Here is a 25,336-nt window from a genome sequence, read left to right as displayed (position 1 = left end):
GAATGTCTGGGGGGAAGGGTAGATAGAAGGAGCTGTGAAGTATGCCTACAACTGGGTGGGTTCTCTGCATGTGACAAGGGATACTGTGGCTGTGAGGTCCACAATATTCCCCCCTCCTCCGAGGGAAGGAAGTGCATGAAGTTTCTGTTGGCATTATGTGACGCCACCCAACCCCACAGATACCAAAATCCATGGATGCTCAAGTCCCTTTATATACAATGGGGAAGTAAAAAACAAAACCAAGGTTTGCTTTTTGGGATTTTTAAACAAATATATTCAAGCCATGGTTGGTTGAATCCATGTAGAATCTGTGGATATGGAGGGCTGACTGGATTATCATTACAGTGAGCCCTTGGTATCAGTGTGCAGATCTGAGTGTCCACAGATTACCATGTCTCATTTTAGGTGGTGCATGCATGCATGTATGGTTTCCCCACAGAGCGGAAGGCCCCACTGTATTATAGTATGATATGTATTTATACATCATCCTTTTCTCAATCCAGGATTCAAGACAAAAAGTTAAACCAAATACAAGTGAAAGTATCTGTCAATATATAGTTGGGAAATTAGACAGTGAACAATGTTGGTAGGAAAAGAATCAACTCATTTGAAACATGGTGCTGGAGAAGAGTTCTAGGTATCCTTATCGACTGCCAAAAAGACAGATTGGTCCAAACCATATTAAGCCTGAATTCTCAATAGAAGCTAAAATGACTAAACTGAATCTGTTGTACTTTGCATCATGAGACAACACGATTCACACAAAAAGTCAAAAATACTTTGCAACGTGAAGGGGAATTAGAAAAGCAGAAGAGCACATCATTCAGTAAAGTCATAGCCTTCAATTTGCAAGACTTAAATAGGGCTGTTGATGACTGGTGCTCTTAGAGGTCTCTCATTGATAGGGTCATCATAAGTCAAAACCAACTTAAAAGCATAAAACAACAATGGCTGTTCGAGGGTGGAGGGGTGTACACTGAAAACTACAAAAATACTATGAAAATATAGATGCTAAAGTACAAATGTTAAATAGATACAGTGGTTACTAACAAAGCATTATTAATTAGACTCACATGAAAAGTCTAGAAATACTTCACCACCAAGAAAATGATGTGATCTGTAGCACTAGCAATAGCTGAATTATTTTCCTGAAAGTACTTGTTCTTTGGCCAACATTTCAGATGTTGTGACTACTGTCATCATTAACTTCTTTGAACCAAATGGAGAGTTCACTCCTTATGCCCTCATACTTAACATTCTGTTATTTTTACTGATATGAACTAAGAATCTGCATTTTCCCCCTGTAGTCTTAAGAGGAGAATGACATGTCACTGAAAAATCTCACATATTTGTAAATATTATTTTTAAAAATCTACTGCAGATAGAGCTAGGTTCTGTGAATATATAGCTAAATAAAGGAAAAATTCATACTCGTTTTGCACACACACAAAAACAGACGTAAACACTGTACAGTTAAGAGAACAGCAGCTCAACAGGAAAGATTTCAGTGCTTAAGGGATTGGATGTATATTTAAGAATGTGATGGATCCTCTACCCAGGTTTACCACAGAGTTCCTATGACTCACCTTTGCCCTCAGGATCCCTCCCTGAATGTCATACCCAGGCCTCAAGCTCACTATTATACAGTAGGCTCTTGGTATCTGCTGGGGTTTGGTTCCAGGACCCCACATGGAAACCAAAATCTGTGCATGCTCAAGTCCCATTAAATACAATCTCTTGTATAAAATGGTAAACATCAGTTTTTGGGTTTTGGAATTTATCCATTAAATTAAATATTTTCAAGCCATGGATGTCTGATTCTGTGAATAGAGAGGGCCAACTGTACTAGGTACTGGGATATATTGGCCATTAGGTTCAGTGTGGTAACATATCACTACCTTATCAACTAATCGCCTCCCAGCTTTGTGTTACTTGGAAATGTGCAACAATCAGTTCTGGAAATCAAGTTTTCAAATTCTTTTACAAAAATATAACTTTTCTGAGTTGAACACTGTTATTGCCATGGATAAGAGGCAATTAAGAAAATTCCGTTTTTGGACTGATTCAAGAAAAAAATCTGCAGTCAATTAGGACTTCACAATTCTCCTTTTGGTTCTCGTTTTTGAACACGGAACATTTTAGAGCCAGATATTTGACTAAACTCAAGTCTCCTACTTTAAGAATTGCCTTCACTGAGCTATGACTTCAAGTAATGCCTACTGCAGTTCTAGGCGGACACTACAACAAAGTGCCTTTTGACTATGCAGCTGCAGTCAGTCTCAGGTGGAGGATATTGTTCATTACTTGTTAATTTGTCCACTGTACAGCAACCCTAGAAAGAAAATTTTAACACCCTTGCTGACAATCAAAAGTGGGAGCTCTACTGTTGATTCGGTCCAATTCCTTTTGACTGATACCAATGACTATGTAACACACAGAGTGGCTCTTTTTGCCATGGCTGTAAAAAGATTAGAAAGAGAGTTAAATAAAATTGCCATAAATTGCCATGGAAACACCAAGTATTAATTAGATTTTTTGGTTATATTGTATATGTTTACTAATATCCAGGAAAGATGTCTCTTTTTCCTTTCGTCCTTTTTAACTGTTAACTATGGCCTGTTACAGACTGCCAAAATAAAGCTGCTTCAGGTCTCTTTGGAGGTATGCTATTTAAATGATGCATGCATCCTAAGAATTCGGAAGCTGCACCAAAGCTGCACTCTGGTGCTTAGGCATGGAGTGTGGCTTTGGTGCGACCTCCGGACTCTTAGGACCCATGCATCATTTAAATAGCATATCTCCAAAGAGACCCGAACAGCTTTATTTTGGCAGTCTGTAACAGGCCTATTTGAACTGCACAGTAAATGTTGGGACATTTTTTGTCCTTTGTAGTCTGTGCCTTTTGTTTTAAATGTTTTATGCTTTTTGATAAGCTCATTTTGTCATGGCCTTTGCCTACTACAATAAACATTGACTTGACTTGAATACTGGGTACAGTTCTGGTCCCCACTTCTGGTCATCACAATTCTGAAAGAGTATTAGAGAGCTGGGGGAAAAAAGTGAAGAAAATGCAGTCAAAATAATCAAAGGGCTATAGTGACTATCATATGAGCAAAGGCCCTGCCTTCTGAGCTGTTTAGCATAGAAAAATGTGATTACCTGACAGTATGCATAGTTTAAAGGAAGTACAGAAGGAGAAAGTTTTCTCCCTTTCCCACTGAAGAAAAACCTGGATGCATCCAGTGAAATTAAATATTGATAAAGTCAGGACAAAAAAAACCGAAAACAAAACAAAATAAAACATTCATACATACAACAAATAGTTAAGCCATGAAATTCATTATCAGAGGATGTAGTGACAGCCACCAACTTATAGGGATTAGACAAATTTATGGAGGATAAGGCTATCAGTGGTTATAGTCATGTTATTTCATATGTCTGAAGCAGTATTCCTTCCCCACCACCTCTCCCTTCTCCTTTTGTGTCGTGTCTTTTTAGATTGTAAGCCTGCGGGCAGGGAACCGTCTAACTAAAAGGTTGTATGTACAGTGCTGTGTAAATTTACAGCGCTTTATAAATAAAGGTTAATAATAATAATAATAATAATAATAATAGGCTTCTCAGATGCATCAGGTTGGTCACTATGTGAACAGAATGCTGATCTAGCATGACTTATGTTCCATTCCGAACTAGTAGTCAACACCTGATGTCCTAGGATACACCATCTTAATTACAGTAATTCCATCCTTTCAGATAATTCAATTTACAGTTCAATCTAAAGCTCATGAGGTAGTGGTCTGTCCAAGACAGTGTAACTATAGAAAATTGCTCCACATCCAAATTTCTATTATCCTGCTGAACACAGAAAACACCCTGCAGCAGGATAGGACCAGATATCACCTATGACTAGACCGTGGCTGTAATGAAGGATATGAAACCCTTAGCATCTCCTGACAGAGCAGCTCCAGTGTGGAATCCCTCAGGAAGAGAGACTGTTGAAAAGCAGTACACCAACAAAATTTCTCTTCTGCTCTGAGCACTCACTTTTAGATTCATTCACTCAAACATACCCTCAAGACAAGGGCAGGGAACCCAATGAAGGGGAGAGAATTCAAATATACACCTGCAACTCTACCTTCCCACTCCCAAGTGCTTAAAATGGGGCTCTACTGTGGAGTCGGAGTTGGTTTGTTATTTGTTGTTACTTGCCTTCAAGTTGACCTTGGCCAATGGCAACCCTATGTATGAAAGACCTCCAAGTCACCCTAACCTCAGCTCAGCTCCTGTAGATTCATGGGTCTCTAGCTCCTCTGATTGGGTCTATTTATTTGGAGTGGAGTCTTCCTCTTTCCCTATTGCCCTCCATTATACCAAGCATTATAATCTTTTCTAGTAAGCCATTTCTTCTCACGATATGCCCGAAATACAACCATCTCTGTTTATACAGTCTGTAACCCCGCTTCGATCCAATGGAAGAGGCGGGGAAACATAAATAAAATTTATTATTATTATTATTAGTAGTAGTAGTATTCATTTTTGCTTCTAGGAAAGGTTTGAGCCTGATCTGCTCTAGGACCCATCCATTGGTCTTTTTAGCAGTCCATGGTATTCTCAGAACTCTTCTCCAGCACCACATCTCAAATTAGTTGATTGTCCTCCCCAACAGTTCCTTCACCGTCCAGCTTTCAGAACCATATACAGAAATGGGAAATACGATGGCATGGACAATCCTAACTTTGGTATTTAATTATGTATCATTACAATTCAGGATCTTGTCTAGTTCCTTCATAGCTGCCCTTCCAAGTCCTAGTCATCTTTTGATTTCTTGACTGCAGTCTCCACTCTGGTAGCCACCGTTAAAATAACATACATATATACTAGTTGACTCATTGTCATGTTTTTGCCAGTGCAAGAAACTTAAAAATGTGAGGGTTTTCCCCCCTATGCACAAGTATTATGTATTAAAATTATGTTAGTAAGTACATAAATTTCTTGAATAAATATAACACACTCTGGGAAAAGCGCCAGATGAAACTAGCTTTTTCTTGTGTTTTTAATGGGATGATATATAACATTTGACTCAGATGCCAGAAAGAGTAGTCATAGGAATAACTTCATGACTGTCTGACTTAAAGGAGAAAACAGGAACTATTAACTGTTACAGAGATCATCTCCCAAAGTCAGAAGCAACAGGCTATTTTAAATTACCCATCTTCTGAAAGACATCAACCATGGTTTAAAAGATCTTTTAAAAAACAGCATTGAAAACCTACAGCTGTGAAAATAGAAGAATTCATGGGGAAAGTATTGAGCATTACACAGAAGCCCAGATGTTATTGTTGCAATGCTCTACCTAGCCACATTGTTGTGGCCTCTATTGAACAAGAAAGTGTAAGATGGGTAACTAATAGAAGTTATCGCTGCTCTGAATGCTCTATCTAGCCACATTGTTGTGGCTTCTATTGCAAAAGAAAGTGTAACATGGACAACTAATATAAGGAACAAACCATACTATGCTAAATCTTAAAGAATTTGTCTAATCTGTATTGACAAAGTGTGTTTAAGAATTTCATGGTCAAGCTGAGCATGATGCGGGGCACCAGATCTTTGTCAACTTCTTCCTCCCTCCTTTAGATTTTCACTCTAACCTCAGAGTAATGAACTGTAAGAACTTCAACAGCCTGCATAGTAATCTCACTTTAAAAAATAAAAATAAAAATAAAAATAAAAAAATAGGATTGATCATTACACTAATTTCAAAATTAAGCTGTGACTATCAAACAACATATCTGATACACTAATGAATCTATTTCACTTTTTAACAATTTCTATAGAAGTGAACAAATCACTAGTTTTTCTCTTAGTTTTTATTTCAAACACTGAGATAACGACTACTGTTACAAAATGTCTAAATAAACTTAAAATTACTTCATTCTAAGCAGCAGCAATAATTTAGTTATAGTTGTTAGCAGTGCAGTAAGATTAGCCATTCGGATCTGTAATGGTAGAATATATTCCTCCCACTGTTTCTTTTCTTTTCATTACTCTTAGGATCAGGATCAGAGCCCTATTGTCTTAATTATGTTATTATTTTCCTTTTCCTCTTCTTTTTCTCTTTTTATTTTTGAAATAAAAATGTATTTTCTGAACATGCATGATAATTATTGTGAGGAACTATTAGATTGTTATTATTAAAAATCAATAAACAAATACATTTTAAAAATGAAACAAGTGTTACAAAAGTGTACCTCAGTCTACAAAGATGTAACTGGGGAACCCAAACCTAACCGTCTACTCTCCAGAGAGCATGGTCCACGTATTGAACAGTAGTACATAGGACTACCAGGTTTCTGAAATAACAATAAGAGACAGTTGAACTTCATGACAATCAATGTTAACAATCAGAAAGTTGCTATTAACAATGTTCTGTTTTAACTGAACACCGTTAAAGTATTGATTTCAATTAACTGTGTTCTCTGTAAAATTAATATATTGCCCATATTCTCCAAATGTAAGTTACAAGATGTACACATCTTTATGAAAATACATATTTGGTTTATTTTTTGGCATGCATCAACACTCCTGATCCATGTCAAGAATGCATGGCAACTATGATTAAAATCCAGTTACCTAGATCTCAGATAAATCTCACCATTTTGGTCACCCTCCTCTGGACATGCATATGCAGAGATACTGATTTTATTGTTCAGTGCGTACATAGTAAGCAAAAAGATTCCACTTCAACATTAGGAGGAACTTCCTGACAGTAAGAGCTGTTTAACAGTGGAACACACTCCCTCAGGGTCTGGTGGACTCTCCTTCTTTGAAGGTCTTTAAAAAGAGGTTGGATGGCCATCTCTCGAGGATGCTTAGATTCTGTGTTCCTGCATGACAGGGGATTGGACTGGATAGCCCTTGGGGTCTCTTCCAACTCTTTGATTCTGTTACTATTCTGAACTGATTTCAAATTAATTTTAATTAATCAAGCACACACACACACACACCCTGCTGGGACCCTTGCATTTATACCGACTCCTCCTTCACTTCTAATTCTTTCCTATGTCCCCCATTCACTATTTATTTATCTTCTCTATCTTTGTACTTAGAAACAAGGTTGTGTATATGCATATGTATGCATGTCAGATGAGTATGGGGGGAAGGGAGAAAGGGAGCACTTCATCTATACCAGTGGTGGCGAACCTATGGCACATGTGCCAGAGGTGGCACTCAGAACCCTCTCTATGGGCACACGTTCTGTCACCCCAGCACAGAATTTGCCAGAGTTTGTTACTAGAAAGCCAGAAGAAGGTGGCACTTTGTGATAGATAAATAAATGGGTTTTGGGTTGCAGTTTGGGCACTTGGTCTGTAAAAGGTTCGCCACCACTGATCTATACCATCTGTAGGATAGGACTGATCATATTCTCTTCCATCTGTATACATATTCATATTCATTTATATATAGCATATTCATATTGTATTATTAGTATTCATGATGATAACTTTAACCTAAGCTTTTTTTTAACCAATTGTTTTAAGAAATTTTTGAAATCTGATTTAGATTTTTTTAAAAAAATAAAAATAAAATCAGTTTAGATTTTAAAAATCTGATTTTTAATTTTTAAGAAATCATGGATTTTAAAAATCAACCTTGGATATGACCAGGTCTAGATTTTGACCCCCCCCCCCCCCCCCATTATTCCTTCCTGTCTAAGACAGAGTAGAGTCCCCAAGTATAAAGACAGTGCTATCTTTTTTCCAAGATAAAATGAACAACTTTTGGCCACCACACAGTAATAACAAAGAGCTGAGCAGGAGTAAGAGGTATACATTTGAATCATAAGGGCCAACCAATACAAGTAAAGGCTTGATTTTAGCAGCGTGTTGGCACAGGAAAGCAAAGCCCTAGCAGAAATTCATTGTTTTTCTGATCCCTAGACACACTAATGTTTGTGCAGCTGGCTAAAAAACTAACTAAATGGCTATACATTTCAGATAAAGGTTAAAAAATTGAAAAAAGTTTAACAGCAGGTGATCTTCAATTTAATTGATAAAAATCCTGTTGCTCCTGGGAAGAGAGATCCATAGCTTGGGGGCAGCTAGTTGGAAGGCTCCCTTCTGTCCCCCTTGAGCCCAGATATACCTGAAAGAGTGGTATGGCAGAAAGAAGGGCCTTCCCCAGCAGGTCTCAAAGCACAGACAGCTTTCAATCTATGAAACAGATTCTATGGGTAACTAACAAATTGTGTAATACGATCTTTCTAGAATTAGTCACAGCCCATGGTTAACGCTACTCTGCACCAAAGTCTCACCATCCTTTGCTGAATCCATTCAGGAACCCATTTTTTATCCTAAGTTTACAGGATTCTAATAATAGGATTTTAAAGAAATATGTAAATCAGAAAACAATTCATTCATTGCACAAAGTATCAGCATGGATACAAAGTGGAAACTCTGGTATCAGGAACTATGAAGGGAAGTGCAAACTTGTCTGTTAGCTGCAACTGCCTTGATCGATTTATGGCTCATCTTCAAACAATATGAATATCATTCCTAGATTCATAACAGAGCTACCCTGTTTCCCCAAAAATAAGACATACCCATAGGATTTCTATGCATTTGTGCAATATAAGCCATACCCTGAAAATAAGACATAGTGATAGGACTGGTGCGGAACGGAAGGAGGTGGGAAGGGAGCGAAAAGATCAGGGCCAAGGGCTCTAAAGGAAATGGAGTCGCAAGAAATTCAGGATGGAATTCCGGGTTTGGAGAGTTATGACGAAGTTGCAGAAGACGACGACTTAACTATATTTGAATAAATGAAGATTGTTGTACCACACTTAATAAAAATAAGACATCCTCTGAAAATAAGCCATAGTGTGTCTTCTTGAGGAAAAATAAATATAAGAAAGTGTCTTATTTTCGGGAAAACATGATACTAACCTATTAATGGCACACAACAAAGCAAGAATGTGGTTTGTACTGCAGCTCTCTAGGAAATCCCCGCAAGTGTAAATTACCTTAAGGTTAGTAAACTATATTTCCTTCTGTTCCCCTTTCAAATAATTTAATTTGCATTCACTTCTGTCTCTCAATATATTCTTTTAAGAAATCTCTTCATCTAGACTGGAGCACTGGAGTGTGGGTTTCTAATCAAACTTAAGAGGCAGTAATGTACCTCCTCACCTGCCTAGCCCCTAAAGCAGTGGTCCCCAAACTGTGCTCTTTAAGGGATTTTGGACTTCAGCTCCCAGAATCCCAGACTACTGGTAATCATGGCTGAGGCTTCTGGGATCTGAAGTCCAAAATCTTTTAAAGGGCACAGTTTGGGGACCACTGCCCTAAAGCATCTCCAGGAATGTTTTGGCTTTGCCTCTATCATGTCATAAGACAGAAAAGAAGACTAGCTGAGGTTGAGATGCTATCAGTTCCCCCAGGAAAATAACTATCTTGTTACTCTGGAGGTTTCCCTTGATGAAGAGTGAGAGGCAAACATCTGGTGGGAAAATTCCTGATGGAAACATGTTCTCTTGGCCTGTAAGAGCAACAAAAGGGTGGCACACAGAGAACAGTTTTTATCGCATAATATACAATAGTTCATTAATTTAAATGTTGTCAACCATGCGAGATAACATGGCATTAACATGAGCACTATCCTACAGATACATCTACAGAAATTACTAATCCATGATAATCAGCCTATTTGCTGACACATACCAATGTCAGTAATTTGGGGCAAATCATTGGCCTGAAAAAAGACATAAATTTGTTCCAAGCTATCCTAGCTGTTTGTGTAGGAGATATTTAGCTGCAGATGATAAAAATGATAAAACTGCTTATGAGCCTGAATAAATTAATCCCTCGCTCAAATCTTACCTCAGAGGTGGCATCTTTAGATAGTTTTTGCAAGCTACTGTCTTGTATTACATTATAAAACTACTCATTGATAAATAAATAATAAGCCTCACATTTTCTAGGCTTTGTACTCCAATTAAGAACACATTATTGGCTTGGTTGGAAAAATGATACCCACAACATGGCAACGTTAGAAAGAAGGATACTTTTCTTGGCCAACAGCATGGTATCCTCATAGGGCCCACTGTGGATGTCTGCCCTTGATGTCCCATCCTTTAAAGCTTTTGGTACCCTGAACACCAATCAGTCTAATGGAGGACTGGGAATCATGCTGGATGGTAACTTCCTAGGAAGTACAACCAATGGTGAGAAATGCTGAAAGACACAGTCCAACAACACTGGAGGGCTTCCCATCCTGATCTACCAGCTGCCATATTTTTACTTTCACTTCTTTACAAAGAACCCCACACTTCTTTACTGCTATTGCCATAACCTTGGCTAGTGCTGTAGTGCTTATGGTTGCCATGCCCTTCAGCCTACTGCCATAATGCTCAGAGTTGGCGCAGTTACTGCACCTCCATCACCATTAGTTAAGATGTCAATCACTGGGGTTCCCTGCTAGAGGACCAAGTCATACCAGAAAATCCAGGCACTAATTACTTTGTTACAAAATATTTGATGACAAGGTGGAATGGCTGATGAAGAAACATAGATGAGAGAGAAGCAGCCAGATGACACATAGTTCCAACCAAGCCAATAATGCGGACGATGAAATCTGGCTCTGTTACAGCCACATTCCTCGTCATGCCTCCAAACCAAGGGATATTTTAGATTGAACACTCACTACAATCTGAAGCAATACATCCCAGCAACATATACTTACAAAGTCTGCTGATCTTTCCTTGACTTACGGAGCAGGTATTGTGTGTGGTTGCCACTAGCCCTTCTAACCCCACCAGTTCCCTAGTATATACATTGCCTCACAGGAGAGGAATGGTAGTATCTCACTTGTACAGAGCAACATAGAAATAAAGAAACTATGGGTAGGAGGGTATTTACAACTATTCCAACAAAAATGATTTCCAAATAAAACTTTGGAACTGTTATAATATTCTTAATCACACTATGCATTTAGTGCCTTTTCCCTAATCAAATATTTCAACTGAATTATTTTTATTAGTTTTTAAGTCAAAGCTTTTTAAAAACAATCATCATGCCTTTTCCTCAAGTTTTATTTAGTTTGCCGAGAATTTCAGCAATGAGAAGTTATTTTTGTGCCGGTTATAGACAGTAAGGAGTATTCACCACTGCCAACTGAATTCATGGTAGCCATGTGTTTTGCCTCACACACATTAGGTACATCACTCATAAATTACTGATGGGCCCTGAAATGATACAGCACAGCCCACTCAATCATTCAGTTATATTTAGTCACACAAGGCAATAGTTTCACCACTATATTTTCAAAAACTATGAAGACAATAAGCCTTCATAGATGCAGTTTTCAGTACCGAACCTAAGACAAAAATGCCAAACAATATCTGTAATACTGCCAATTAAAAATCTATTAACTGATGGTGGGCAGAAAGTAGGATCATATTTTTCTTGACAGAAAAAATGTATCCCCAATTTTTACAACCACAGATTTTGAGTTGTCAAGAAATTACTTATGCACATGGCAATACAGTTTCTATGTTTGGTTACTAGCTATAACTTGGGTATGGGTTGGTTTGCACCCCCTAGATGCCAGCCCAATACAAAGGCATCTCCAGGTATAGATGGCAGTAGGTGTGAAGTAATATATGACAATATCAACAGTGGAACAAAAACAGAAGCAATCAGAAGTCCACTTCTAGTTTTGGACTGGGCAAACTTGGACAAGTCATATGCTCTCAGTTTGCCATGAAAAGCCCATGCTAGGTTCATCTTAGGGTTGCCATATGTTGGAATTGACTTGAAGGCAAACAACAGCAATGCAGGGAGGCCTATGTAAAAGCAGGATCACAATTCTGGAAGGCTTCCATGAGAGACAATTCATCAATTCTCAACAAAAGGATGGTTCGGGAAATTGAAGGATTGCCAAAATAACCTGACGGGAGGCACTCCGTGCTCACTCTTGTTTTATATAATGAAAATTAAAGCAGCTATCATTTCCCATTTCTGCTGCAAGAATACCAGGTAGCCAATAGGAGGTTTGCTATGCTCCAAGACTTGGTCTAAACTGACTCAGTTAGGAAACAAACAATGCTTGCTTCTGTACTTCCCAGAAAAAAAGAAAAGGAAAAAGAAAAAGGAAATAAACAATGCAAAAGAGTCCACCAACATGGACTCTTACTGTCAAAAGTATGCTTGACAACAGGCAATCAATCAATTAATGGGCCAGTATTAGAGCAAGGTTCACTTTTTATTTCTGATGCATTATTATATAAAGGGCAAAGACCAATAGGTGCCCTGAACACACCTAAGAAAAAAACAGATTAGAAATGAACAACCATTCCTCAGTCTGTGTTCATTACCCCTTTACAAGCAATAAGTGGAAAAATTATAGTTGAAATGTACAATACCACCATCCAAGAATTTGATCACAGAACTCTCAATTCCCCCAATGACCACGTGCCACAGACATAAAGTAGCTACCATATTTCTTGCTTCAAATCAATATAAATTCAAATTAACAGCATACTCATCTAAGGTTCTTTAGTACAACTGTCCTTATGCAGCGATGAAAGTAACACAGGAAAGAAATAGAAAGCCTTCTCAAAGGCAACAGCAAATCAGACCTGAATACAGCCCTTGAAAGATTCAAAGATATAGTCATGTTAGTCTGTAGAATCAGTATGTAGAGAGATCTTGAAGCACCTTTGAGACTAACTGAAAGAAAGAAGTTGGCAGCATGAACTGAGGAAGTAGACTTAAGTCTACAAAAGCTCCTGCTGCCAACTTCTTTCTTTCAGTTAGTCTCAAAGGTGCAACAAGACCTCTCTACGTACAGTCCTTGAAAGCAGCAATTGATAAAAATGGATGCAGAGACAAAATCCTTTACAAATCAGCAAGTGTGTGTGTGTGTGTGTGTGTGATGCGATAAGTAAATCAAATATTGGACATGCGGCACATATTTCCCCATCACATCCAGGAAAGAAAGTTTCCCAAACCCCTGGAGGGTAGATTAACTCATCTAATTAACTCAAAAGTTTCTAAGATTTTATTTTACATTCTCTTTTGGATTTACCTGTTATTCTAGTCATGCTTTCATTCCCTGCCCCAAGACCTGGGGCAAGCTAGAAGTTCAAAAAGAGAATAAAGACTAACTGGTTTATCAACAGCCTAATGGCATTCCTAAATATTCCTCTGAAACATAACACTATAGATCCTACTCATGGGGAATGCCCATAAGGAAGAGATTAGAAAACAAGGCAGACAAAGCAGGAGGTAGCAAAAAGCAGCCCCCCCCCCTTTATTTTTTTCTTATCAATGGAAAATTATCAGAGTGCAAATGATGGGCCCTAGTGATGGCAGGACCTCAAATGACTGAATACCCACCTCATATCTAACCAAGGACCCATCTTTCTGTAATCTTGTTATCAAGATGGCTTGGGGGCAGTGATGATGGCAAAGGAACACTTCTCTGAGACTACACAACTTTTCTGGAAATTTGAGGCCTTTTACAAGCCACTCTGATAGTAAAAAGTCCTTGTACAGCTTAGATCAAGCCTCTCTGAAAGACTGCATCTCCCTATGTGAACCAACCCTTCGGAGCAGGGCTTGCTCTTGGTTCCCTCATAGATATGTAGTTGGCGAGGGAGTGCCTTCTCAGCAGCTGTTCCCAAATGATGAAACTCACTGCCAAGGGAGACTCTATTGGCCCCTTCTTTCCTCTCTTTTCACCAGCAGGCAAAGATATTCTAATTTAAACATTCCTTTAGTTTTTAACTAGTTGGGATAGTGCAACCGGTGCACTGATTTTTTTTATGTGTAAGAAGTTTTAATATGTTATTAACTGTTTTAAATTAATATTTTAAAATGGGGTGTGTTTCATGCTTTTTTAAATGTTGAGCTGGTTTAGGTCCCACATGGGAGAAAAGCAGGAAATGAATAAAATAAACAAATAAACTGTAGGTACACTGTAATATGATGCCAAATGCTTTGAATGTAACATTGCTTGCATCTGCCTGCTAATATTAATTCCTTTAAGTGCTTTTAGAGCCCCGAATCCAGTGTTGATGGATGAATTTGAGTTGTTGAGGCCTGAAGAGGTTGACAAAGTGCTTGGAAAGTATAGCCTACCCTTATAGGCTATTGGTTCAGCCAGCCTGTAAAGATAGCAAAATATGTTCTCTTGCTAGGTGGGTTGATTTTGGTTGCCTTAAAGGATGTGCAACTACCACTAAAGAAACATGACATGGACCATGATCTTAATAATTACTGGTTGGTTACCTGTACTTATTTAGGCATGTGATTGTTGTTTAATTCTTGGATGAGCCTTCTATTGTAATGATTTCCAGAGAAGTAACCAACAGACTGGCAAGAAATGCCAGCATCGGAGTGGAGACAGGATGTGGCGACTACCCCACCAGACAGCGTCATAACATTTCTGCAGTGCAGCATTTAGACATGCTGCACCGAATAAACAGGAAAAAGCCGCTGCCGCTTCTTTTGCAGCTGGCAAATCGCTGGATTGGGGCCGTGGTGTGAGGTTCCTGCAGCCCTGATCCAGCGCTCAAAGGGGCGGTGGCAAGCTGCTCCTTTGGGACCATCTGTTTAGCTCCCAAGTTTGTTTGCTGCACACTGCAAAGACTTACAAGTTACAGCATAAGCATTTGTGGACTTCAATCCACTTCCCAGATGCACAAAGTGTAACTTGAGAGCTGACAAATGTATTTCTACATGGATGGGGTAGTGAAGGCTGTAAGTGGTCATGCCAAAGGGAACAGATGCTCCAAAGGAGAGTGTTAAAGATGGTAAAGAGTCTGGAACCCAAGCCTATGAGTAAAGATTGAGGGAGGAAAGTATGTTCATTTTGAACAGGAGAAGACTGGGGAGTGACAAAATAGGCATCTTTAGCTACATGAAGGACTGCTTAATGGAGTAAAGTTGCTTTCTGTTGTTGCAGAAAATAGGACTTGAACCAATGTCCCTGAATTACAAGAAAGATTATTTCGACTAAACATTAGGAAGAACTTCTTGACGGTAAGAACTGTTCAATAATAGCTTACGGACTCTCCTTTACTGCCCGAGACAGGGGCATTTAAACAGAGATTAGGTGAGCACCCATCAGAGGTGCTTTAGCTGGAACGGATCGAATGACCTCAGGATCCTTTCCAATGTAATGTGCTGCAAAAATAGGTCAGAGATAATGATGTTAAGGGCAAATCCAGCAAAAACAGCTGAATTATAATTTACAAAGAAATAGCAATTTTGTCTCTTATGGTTGGAATCAGGATAGCAAGTATTCATCTTACCACAGTTGTTTATTCACTTAGCAATAGCACAGTATTTATGTTACCATTAACAATGGTCAATTTAATAATGGTACGTATAATTTAACACAAACATCACTGCTTGTAGTTTTTGCACACTGGTTCTCTCTGCTTGCAAGCCCCCTCCCACATATGTACATATATGTATGCTAGTTTCATGCATCTGGTGAAATGGAATGGGACGATGCTATAATACATTTGTTCAAACTGCCACAAAACTCTACTTTTATGAAATTATGCTTCAGATGGGTTTCAGGCAAGGTTTAGGCACCATTACACTTTGGCTACTGAGATAATCTACCGTATTTCCTATCTCTTCCTTCCAGAAGGGCAAGGAGGATCCTCTTAGTTTTTCTGGAAATCCCTGAAGTTTTATAAGTACTGACTGTGGTAGACTTCCATACAGACTGTCTAAACTGGGAATTAGAGGCACAATGTTCCAGTGCTTCCATTCCTTCCTCCACAACTAACTCCAGATGACTGATTTCAGAAAACTAATGCTAGACTTTATGGCATTTGTATTATATTACCTCACCGAGTTCAAACGTGTCCACCATGCTTTTAACTTCTATACAAAATTGCTGATAACACCAGCTCTTTCCACATAGCTCAGATAAGGCAGTGAAAGTACTGAATCAGTGCTTGAGTGTGGCAGTGATTTAGATGAAGGTCAATAGATAAAATTAAGAGGACACTAGTGGATTTTTGCCTGACATTCATTCGGAGTGACATTCATCCTTTTCCAGCCAGGAATGGTCCTTCTTTCTTTTCTTTCTGTATTCCCTTTACTCGTAACAGGTTGAAAGTCTGCAATGTTCCTTGAGCTCTGTCACTGGTTGACTCGGTGGAACAGAATACCAGATTACGATAGTGAACCAGCTACAACCCTATTTGAACCACTACCCTAGTTTTAGTTACTATACTCAGTTAACATCCAAATTATACTGTCTCCCAATAAACCACAATGCATTCAAAATATGGTGCTAGGATGCTAACAGGGAATGGTTACCATGATCGTACTATGACAATGCTCATTCAATTATAGTGATCTTGGTCCAAAGTGCTTTTATCTTTTAAGCCCTCCATGGTACAGGAGTAGCAGATTTTAACCATACAACTGTCTGTAGACTAGAAACTTCAATACAAGTCTTTAACAGAGTGCTTTTCAAGAATCTTCCACCATCTGACATGCAGTAGACAATTATGAGGGAAAGAGTTTTGTAAGCTGCTGCTTGTGTACCTGTCTTCAAACTGCCTGTTCTTATGGAGATCCCATTAATTTCATGTTATTTTCTTAGGCAAGGGATGGTGGTTTTGTCAGTTCCTTCCTCTGAAATATAGGCCTGTTACAGACTTCCAAAATAAAGCTGCTTAGGGTCTCTTTGGAGGTATGCTGTTTAAATGATGCATGCATCCTAAGAATCCGGAAGCTGCACCAAAGCTGCCCTCCAGTGCTTAGGAATGGAGTGTGGCTTTGGCGCAACCTCCGGACTCTTAGGACCCATGCATCATTTAAACAGCATACCTCCAAAGAGACCCCAAGCAGCTTTATTTTGGCAGTCTGTAACAGGCCATAGCCTACAGCACCTGGTATTTATTGGCAGTCTCCCATCCAAGTAGTAACCAGTGCTGAACCTGCTTAGCTTCCAAGATCAGGTGCAATCTTGTGCCTTTAGGGCATTCAGACATGAACCTGGTGGTTACTTCAATATACTTTGTGCCTACTTTAGCACTAGGAAAATGTTTTTTCATCTTCCTTAAACAGTTAATTTAATTAGCTTTATCTCTTGCTCTTTTATAAATGTTATTGATTTTATAGTTCTGTTTAAGATTTTAAAAGTTTCATTCCACTTTTGATTTTTATATCACAGTAACTCTGGGAATTATTTGATATGTGGAAAGAAATTCTCCAAAGATATATAGAATAGATAAAATACCAAAATAAAACACAGAGCTGAAATAAAAGAAGTCTCTACTCAGCCACAGCAATTCAATCTTGAGGCACCAGAATACTAGTGGGAAGGAGGGGAAAAAACAAGGTAATCCACACTTCTCCAATCCTAGGAAGACCATCATATCACCTGGTCTTGCCTGAATTTGGAAGCGGAGCAAGGTTGTTGCTGTTGTTATGTTTCCAACTTACAGCGACTGTATTATGGGGTCTTCTGTGGCTGAGAGGGTGAGACTCACCCAAGTTCATTCAGTGGGTTTCCATGGCTGAGCTGGGAATCAAACCCTGAGTCTCCAGAGTCATAGTCCAACGCCCAAACTACTACACCCTGCTGACTCTCTAAGCAGGGTTGGACCCCCTTGCTCTACCTGAACAGGTGACCAGGAGGTAATATTAGGGATCACCACAAAACAATCAGGACATAAAAGAGTCCCTATAACAGTGGTGGCGAACCTATGGCATGCGTGCCAGAGGTGGCACTCAGAGCCCTCTCTGTGGGCACATGCACCATAGTCCCAACACAGAGTTCACTAGAGTTTGTCAATAGAAATCCAGAGGGATGTGACACTTTGCAATAAATAAGTGGATTTGGGTTTGGGCCCTTGGTCTCTAAAAGGTTCTTCATCATTGCCCTATACCTTGCATCAAACATTGATCAGAACGGGGACTACAGTCAAGATGGAGATGGAGATGGAGTTTCCGATTGGAAAGAGACTAACAATGGGGAGGATAGTTACGAAAGAATTAGAAAAGTGCCTAAAGAGCAAAGAGATACAGCTAAACACAAAAGTTAGAATCGTACAAGCAATTGTATTCCCCATTACCATGTACGGATGAGAGAAGTTAAGAAAAGGGGCAGAAAGAGAATAAATTCATTTGAGACGTGGTGCTGCAGAAGAGGGTTGAGGACAATGTGGACAGCAAAAAAGAACAAATAAATGGGTCCTAGAACAGATCAAGCCTGAAATTTCCCTGGAGGCAAAGATGACAAAACTGAGGCAGTAGTACTTTGAGCTCATCGTGAGAAGGCATTTTGCATTGGAAGAAATAATAATGCTAGGAAAAGTGGATGGATCAAAAAGAGAGGAAGGCCGCATGCTAGATGGATCGACTCTACCAAGGAAGTCACGGGTTTGAATCTGCAAGAACTCAGAGGAATAGTGGAGGATAGGAAGTCTTGGAGATGTCTCGTCATAGGGTTGCCATGGGTCGAGATCTATTTGAGGGCAGTTAACAACAACGAAAAAAAGGCTAGGAACGAATTACGTTTGAAACCCTGCACAGCTCCCGCCAACCAGACAATGCTGCAACAAGTCTGTACTAGATTGACCTGTGACCCGACTCAGTACAAGGCAGTTTCCTCTGCTCCTAAATGGGGCAGTAATATTTAACATTTATGTAACACCTTAAAAATGTTCAAGTGGGGTCATCTACGCTGCCTCAGTCATTGTTATCTTCACTTTACAGATAGGAGAGCCCTGAGGCTTGAGGGCTTAAGGCCACTCAACTGAGTTTAAGGAAGAGGCGATATGGGAATGGGAGATTTACAACATGATAATCTCATCTTGGAAATGATAAACTAATGGACTTTCGCTGATTCAAAGCACTAACAGTGAAGGTACATCATGGAGAGCCCTAAAACTGTTCCAGGTAACTTCCTGCAAGTCACTGCCTCCGATGAAAGATTATAACCCCCTCGGGATAGGAATGGGGGGAAGAAACGCAATACATTGTTGTTGTTGTTGTTGTTGTTGTGTGCCTTCAAGTCGTTTCCGACTTACGGCGACCCTAAGACTATCATAGGGGTTGTTTGGGCAAGTTTCTTCAGAGGGGGGTTTCCTGAGGCTGAGAAGGTGTGACATACGCACAGCCACCCATTAGGTTCATGGTCCAAAACACACTGCAGAAATAGTCCAGTTTGAGACCGCTTGAACTGCCCTGGTCCAATGCGAGGGAATACTGGGAACTATAGTATGGCAATAGATAAAGGTATAGCCACGTTAGTCTGTAGAATCAGTATGAAGAGGGATCTTGTAGCACCTTTGAGACTCACTGAAAGACGTTGGCAGCAGGAGCTTTCCTAGACCGAAGTTCTACTTCCTCAGATGCATTTGGTGGAGTGAAAATCAGGGACAGACATATATATATATATACACACACACACACACATATACACACATATACGTGTGTGTGTGTATATATATATATATATATATATATATATATGCCATTGTTATGTGATAATGTCAAACCGAAGTCTAAGAAAGCTCACACTGCCAACTTCTCTCTTTCAGTTAGTCTCAAAGGTGCTACAAGAGACCTCACTACAATTCAGTGCCCCCCCCAAACTGTGCCCTATTTTGGACTCCAGCTCCCAGAAGCCTCAGCCATGTTGACCAATAGTTGGGGATTCTGGGAACTGAAGTCCAAAAAATCCCTTAAAGAGCACAGTTTGGGGGCCACTGGTTTAGAATACAGTATAATCCCTTCCCCTCTCATGCTCTTTACTCCTGCAATGTCCATGCAACCTCCTTGGTTGAGAGCAGTGGTCCCCCAAAACTGTGCCTTTCAAGAGATGTTGGACTCCAGCTCCCAGAAGCCTCAGCCATGTTGGCCAATAGTTGGGGATTCTGGGAGCTGGAGTCCAAAAAACCCCTTAAAGAGCAGTTTGGGGGAACCACTAGACCACTGCCCCCCCCAAAAAAAAAACCCCTGTGTCTTTTAAGAGAGGTTGGACTCCATCTCCCAGAAGCCTCAGCCATGTCGGCCAATGGCGTGGGATTCTGGGAGCTGTAGTCCCCGCGCTCCGTTCCCCTCTCCTCTCCTGGGGCCCCGAAGGCGGGCTCCCAAATCTCAGTAGGCCAGGGGCTCTCCTCAGAAGCGCCCACCGCTCCTCCTCCCCACCCCAGTCTCACCTGAGGAGGAGGCCCACTAGGTCCCTCCCGCGGCTGCCAAGGCGGGCCACACACAGCCCTCAGGCCGCGCGACTTGGAAGCCGCCGCAGCGCTGCTCCGCCGCCGCCATCTTGGCAGGGTTGAGGAGGAGGAGGTGGAGGAGGCAGGCCCCTCAGGTCCCGCCTTCTCTGTAGGCCGGGCGGGAGGACATAAACACATATGTACAGTGTACACAACTACACACACACACACACGCACTCAGGCAGAAACGACCCAGCTTGAGACCTATTCAAACGGCCCTGGCTTCATATGCTTGGGGGACTACTTTTGTGAGGCGTTTTAGCCTTCTTCTCTGTCAGAGGCCATATATATATAAACTCTATGAGGTGCTCTTGAAGGGGATTTTGGACTCCAGCTCCCAGAATCCCAGGCCATTGGCCCACACGGCTGAGGCTTCTGGGAGATGGAGTCCACCAACGTCTCTTAAAGGGCACACAGTTTGAGGACCACTGTTTTAAAGCAACGTAACAAGCAGTGAGCATCCCCTAAAACAGTGGTCCCCAAATGGTGCTCTTTAAGGGGGTTTTGGACTTCAGCTCCCAGAATCCCAGACCATTGGCCCACATGGCTGAGGCTTTTGGGAGATGGAGTCCAAAATCCCTTAAAGGGCACAGTATTGGGGACCACTGCTCTCAACCAAGGAGGCTGCATGACCATTGCAGGAGTAAAGAGCATGGGAGGGGAAGGAATTGCACTCTAAACCAGTGGCCCCCAAACTCTGCTCTTTAAGGAGATTTTGGACTCCAGCTCCCAGAATCCTGTTGCCCAGCATGGCTGAGGCTTCTGGGAGCTGGAGTCCACCAACATCCCTTAAAGGGCACACAGTTTGAGGACCACTGTTTTAAAGCAACATAACAAGCAGTGAGCATCCCCTAAAACAGTGGTCCCCAAATGGTGCTCTTTAAGGGGGTTTTGGACTTCAGCTCCCAGAATCCCAGACCATTGGCCCACATGGCTGAGGCTTTTGGGAGATGGAGTCCAAAATCCCTTAAAGGGCACAGTATTGGGGACCACTGCTCTCAACCAAGGAGGCTGCATGGAGATTGCAGGGAGGGGAAGGAATAGCACTCTAAACCAGTGGCCCCCAAATGGTGCTCTTTAAGGGGATTTTGGACTTCAGCTCCCAGAATCCCAGTCCATTGGCCCACATGGCTGAGGCTTCTGGGAGATGGAGTCCAAAATCCCTTAAAGGGCACAGTATTGGGGACCACTGCTCTCAACCAAGGAGGCTGCATGACCATTGCAGGAGTAAAGAGCATGGGAGGGGAAGGAATTGCACTCTAAACCAGTGGCCCCCAAACTCTGCTCTTTAAGGAGATTTTGGACTCCAGCTCCCAGAATCCTGTTGCCCAGCATGGCTGAGGCTTCTGGGAGCTGGAGTCCACCAACATCCCTTAAAGGGCACACAGTTTGAGGACCACTGTTTTAAAGCAACATAACAAGCAGTGCGCATCCTCTAAAACAGTGGTCCCCAAACTGTGCTCTTTAAGGGAATTTTGGACTCCAGCTCCCAGAATCCCAGGCCATTAGCCCACATGGCTGAGGCTTCTGGGAGATGGAGTCCACCAACATCCCTTAAAGGGCACACAGTTTGAGGACCACTGTTTTAAACCAACATAACAAGCTGTGAGCATCCTCTAAAACAGTGGTCCCCAAACTGTGCTCTTTAAGGGAATTTTGGACTCCAGCTCCCAGAATCCCATGCTATTAGCCTACATGGCTGAGGCTTCTGGGAGATGAAGTCCAAATCCCTTAAAGGGCACAGTATTGGGGACCACTGCTCTCAACCAAGGAGGCTGCATGAACATTGCAGGAGTAGAGAGCATGGGAAGGGAAGGAATTGGCCTTTCTACAGCCTGCTTTATTTTATATGGCAGAAAGGAAAACAGATAACTGTATAGGACTCAATGTGTGCTGGGATAGGATAGGAAGTACAGTATAAGACTTTTTTCCAAGATAGATTCTCCAGAGTTTAAACCTGGGCACTTCATTAGTCTTTGAGCCTATTGTGATCCTAATTTTTCACTTCATTTCGTGTCCTGATTTCTAGTTGGCCAGTGTTTGCTCACAACCATAAAATAGAGCCTGTAGTCAAGAAATCAGAAGATGAGGATTTGGAGGGCAGTATTGAAAGAAAGAGGTAAGATCCACATGTGCAAATACGACGTCAGGATCAGTAATTCCATGGTATTTGCAATTTGTGTATGGTTTTGAAAGCTAGATGGTGAAGAAAGCTGATGGGAGGGGGGGGAAATAAGCTTACTCAAAATGTTCTGAAGAAGAGTATTAAATAAATGGGTCTAGGAAGAGCACATCAAGTTTTAACTCTCACTAGAAACCAAAGTGAGTAAACTGGGGCTGTTGTACTTTGGATACTTCATGAGACAATAGAGAGAGAGATCATGTAGCACCTTCGAGACTAAAAGAAAGAACTTGGCAACATGGAGCTTTCGTAGACTTACGTCTGCTTCCTCAGATGCATTTGGAAGTAGACTTAAGTCTAGGAAAGCTCATGCTGCCAACTTCTTTCTTTCAATTAGGGCCTGAACAGACAGGCCAAAATAAAGCTGCTACAGGTCACTTTGGAGGTATGCTGTTTAAATGACACACGCTGTGTTCCAGTCCTTAGGATTGGAGAGTGGCTTTGGCACGGCTTCCGGCTTCTTAAGATGTATGCATTATTTTAACAGCATACCTCCAAAGTGACCCCAAGCAGCTTTATTCTGGCCTGACTGTTCAGGCCCTTAGTCTCAAAGGTGCTACAAGAGCTCTCTGCATGCTGATTCTACAGACTAAGACGGCTATATATTTGAATCATGAGATAATGTGGCTCACTGGGAAAGACAATAATGCTGGGAAAGGTGAAAGGTAGTGGGAAAAGAGGAAGACCACATCACAAATGGAGTGATTCAACCAAAGGAAGTCACGACTGTGAGTGTGTAAGACCTGATTACCAGGGTGCTTGGGTATCTCATAGAGTAACCATACATTGAAGTTGACATGATGGCAAATAACAAGAACAAAGGTTTGAACCATCTTGTTTACTCAGAAATTAATTCCAACAAAACAGATCATTTTGGGTAGTGGAATTCATAGGCCCTTTCCAGTTATGTTTAGCTTTATTTTTCTGAATTAAGCTGCAGTTCTTTGTTTTACCAACATCAAATTTTATTTAGAACAGACACAGCTGGTTGTGGATTTCAGAAATGTCTTTTGGCACTAGAGTCAAACCACAAGAATAGCAGGTTTAGGAAAAGTAAATGTAACAACTGTTGAGGTCATGATTATACCTTCGGTTGTGACAACACCACAGCAGTTAAATTACAGTGTTCAACAAACACCATTTCCTCCAAACTCTCTGACTTTCAGTTCAGTAGAACTGAGAAAATCAGCTTAGACAGGAGCAAAGAATTCAGTGGGAGGATGATCACCACTGCCTCCTTCAACAAGTGGCAACACAATAGATGCTAAACGCTTTATTGTTAACAGCAGTCAGATTGATAACAGCAACAACCTCCTTCTTAAGCTTCAGACAATGGACATTCATTCCCTTCACTAGAAGCACCTTGGGTGAGAACCTGATAGACAGCAAAAGTGACAGATCACCGATGAACCTGGAATCAGTTATGATGAAAGGGGTATTAAAATGATTTTAACAAATAACAAAGCAGTGTGGGTTTCACAAAGAATTCTGGCAGGACAGGGGGTGGCTAAACTCTTCTTTTGACATTTTCCACTTTGAAAATGCTTCCTTTTTAGTGGAGTCTGCTTCCAGTTTCTGAAAACAATTTGGAGAAATAATAATAATAATAATAATAATAATAATAACAACTTTATGGAGCCCTGGTGGCGCAGTGGTTAAATGCCTGTACTGCAGCCATTCACTCAAAACCACAAGGTTGCGAGTTCAAGACCAGCAAAAGGGCCCAAGCTCGACTCAGGCTTGCATCCTTCCGAGGTCGCTAAAATGAGTACCCAGACTGTTGGGGGCAAATTAGCTTACTTGCTAATTAGCTTACTTGCTGTTCACCGCTATGATCTTTGGAATAGCGGTATATAAATAAAACAAATTATTATTATTATTACGGCCATTTGGCCAGCAATTTGGAGAAAAATCAGCTGAAGGGAAGGGCTTTAGGGGAAAGGCTGGGATATTTGATTATTTGACTCTTTAAATCCTGAATTATTTTCCTGCCATCACTTTTCAAAAGAGTGCACAGGACATTTAATTTTCACTGTACATCTCTTTTACGTTTTCGTTCTATTTTTTATTTTATTTTCCCATCTTTTAAAAAAGATATTGGATTAACAAAATAAAGGAAATAGATGCAACTCCACACACTATTGCACTACCTATTTTAGGCCTGGCTATGATTATTAGCCTTGCTGTTTTTAAAATAAAAATGTAAACATTCAAAAGGCTCATGCACCAGTAATTTACTTGTACACTGGGTTTTATTAGCACTTTCAAAATTCAAGTAGAGGACTAATATTTATTGCCAAGTGCATCAGTTAGGGACTGTAGGAGAGGTAGTTCAGGTTGCCTGCTTGTCTATCCATCTACATGTGATTATTACTCAGTAACATCTGTACTTTTTTTTTCAAGCATGAACCAGATAATACTCCTCTTTTACCATTTATTCTCACATTTATTCAAGTATATATCCTATAACTGAGCCTTGCTATGAATCTTGCCTTTTCCCTACTCTATTGAAATCTGAAATTGTCCCCTTTTTGGGGTATGGGGCTAACATACCCAGAATTGGGTGGAAAATGATGTTATATATAAAGACGTTTTATATATATAAATGACGTTATATATAAAGAACACAGGAGAAGGAATAATAGCCCATCCAGCCCTACAGCAAGTTTGTGACATGAAGGGTGCAGTGGTTGAGCATTTTGTGTTATGGGTGCAGCCATGTGTCGTATCCATTGTGCTCTCCTGAAAGCGAATCATCCCTCAGGCTAGAGATCACTGATGACCCTGCTGTGGTGCATAGATAGAAACATACAGAACAAGAAGAGGTTCGTGCAATGTCAGAGAGCCAAAGAGTGGCTGATGAGAAAGATGAGATTTCCATGGCAACTTTTTAATCA

The 25,336-nt window shown here is 40.6% G+C and overlaps 1 protein-coding gene across 5 annotated transcripts in view; it reads right to left on the bottom strand.

The window, feature by feature from the left end:
- The window catches only part of NDST2 (N-deacetylase and N-sulfotransferase 2), a 118,923-nt gene extending 98,614 nt beyond the window's left edge, over positions 1-20,309 (bottom strand). For 4 of the 5 annotated variants that reach the window (XM_089510792.1, XM_089510790.1, XM_089510797.1 and 1 more), the window contains exon 1: positions 20,198-20,309. The gene's annotated coding sequence lies outside the window, so the exon portion shown is untranslated. Of the gene's footprint in view, positions 1-6,248; positions 6,351-20,197 lie in introns of all 5 variants that reach the window. The other variant, XM_089510791.1, reaches the window with a different exon arrangement.
- Positions 20,310-25,336: the final 5,027 nt, after the last annotated feature.

The sequence above is a fragment of the Sceloporus occidentalis genome, unplaced genomic scaffold (genome assembly GCF_023333645.1).
Source record: "Sceloporus occidentalis isolate IW3139 unplaced genomic scaffold, rSceOcc1.0.p SCAF_2, whole genome shotgun sequence".
NCBI lineage: Eukaryota > Metazoa > Chordata > Lepidosauria > Squamata > Phrynosomatidae > Sceloporus > Sceloporus occidentalis.
This window is presented reverse-complemented; position numbering and strand designations above follow the sequence as displayed.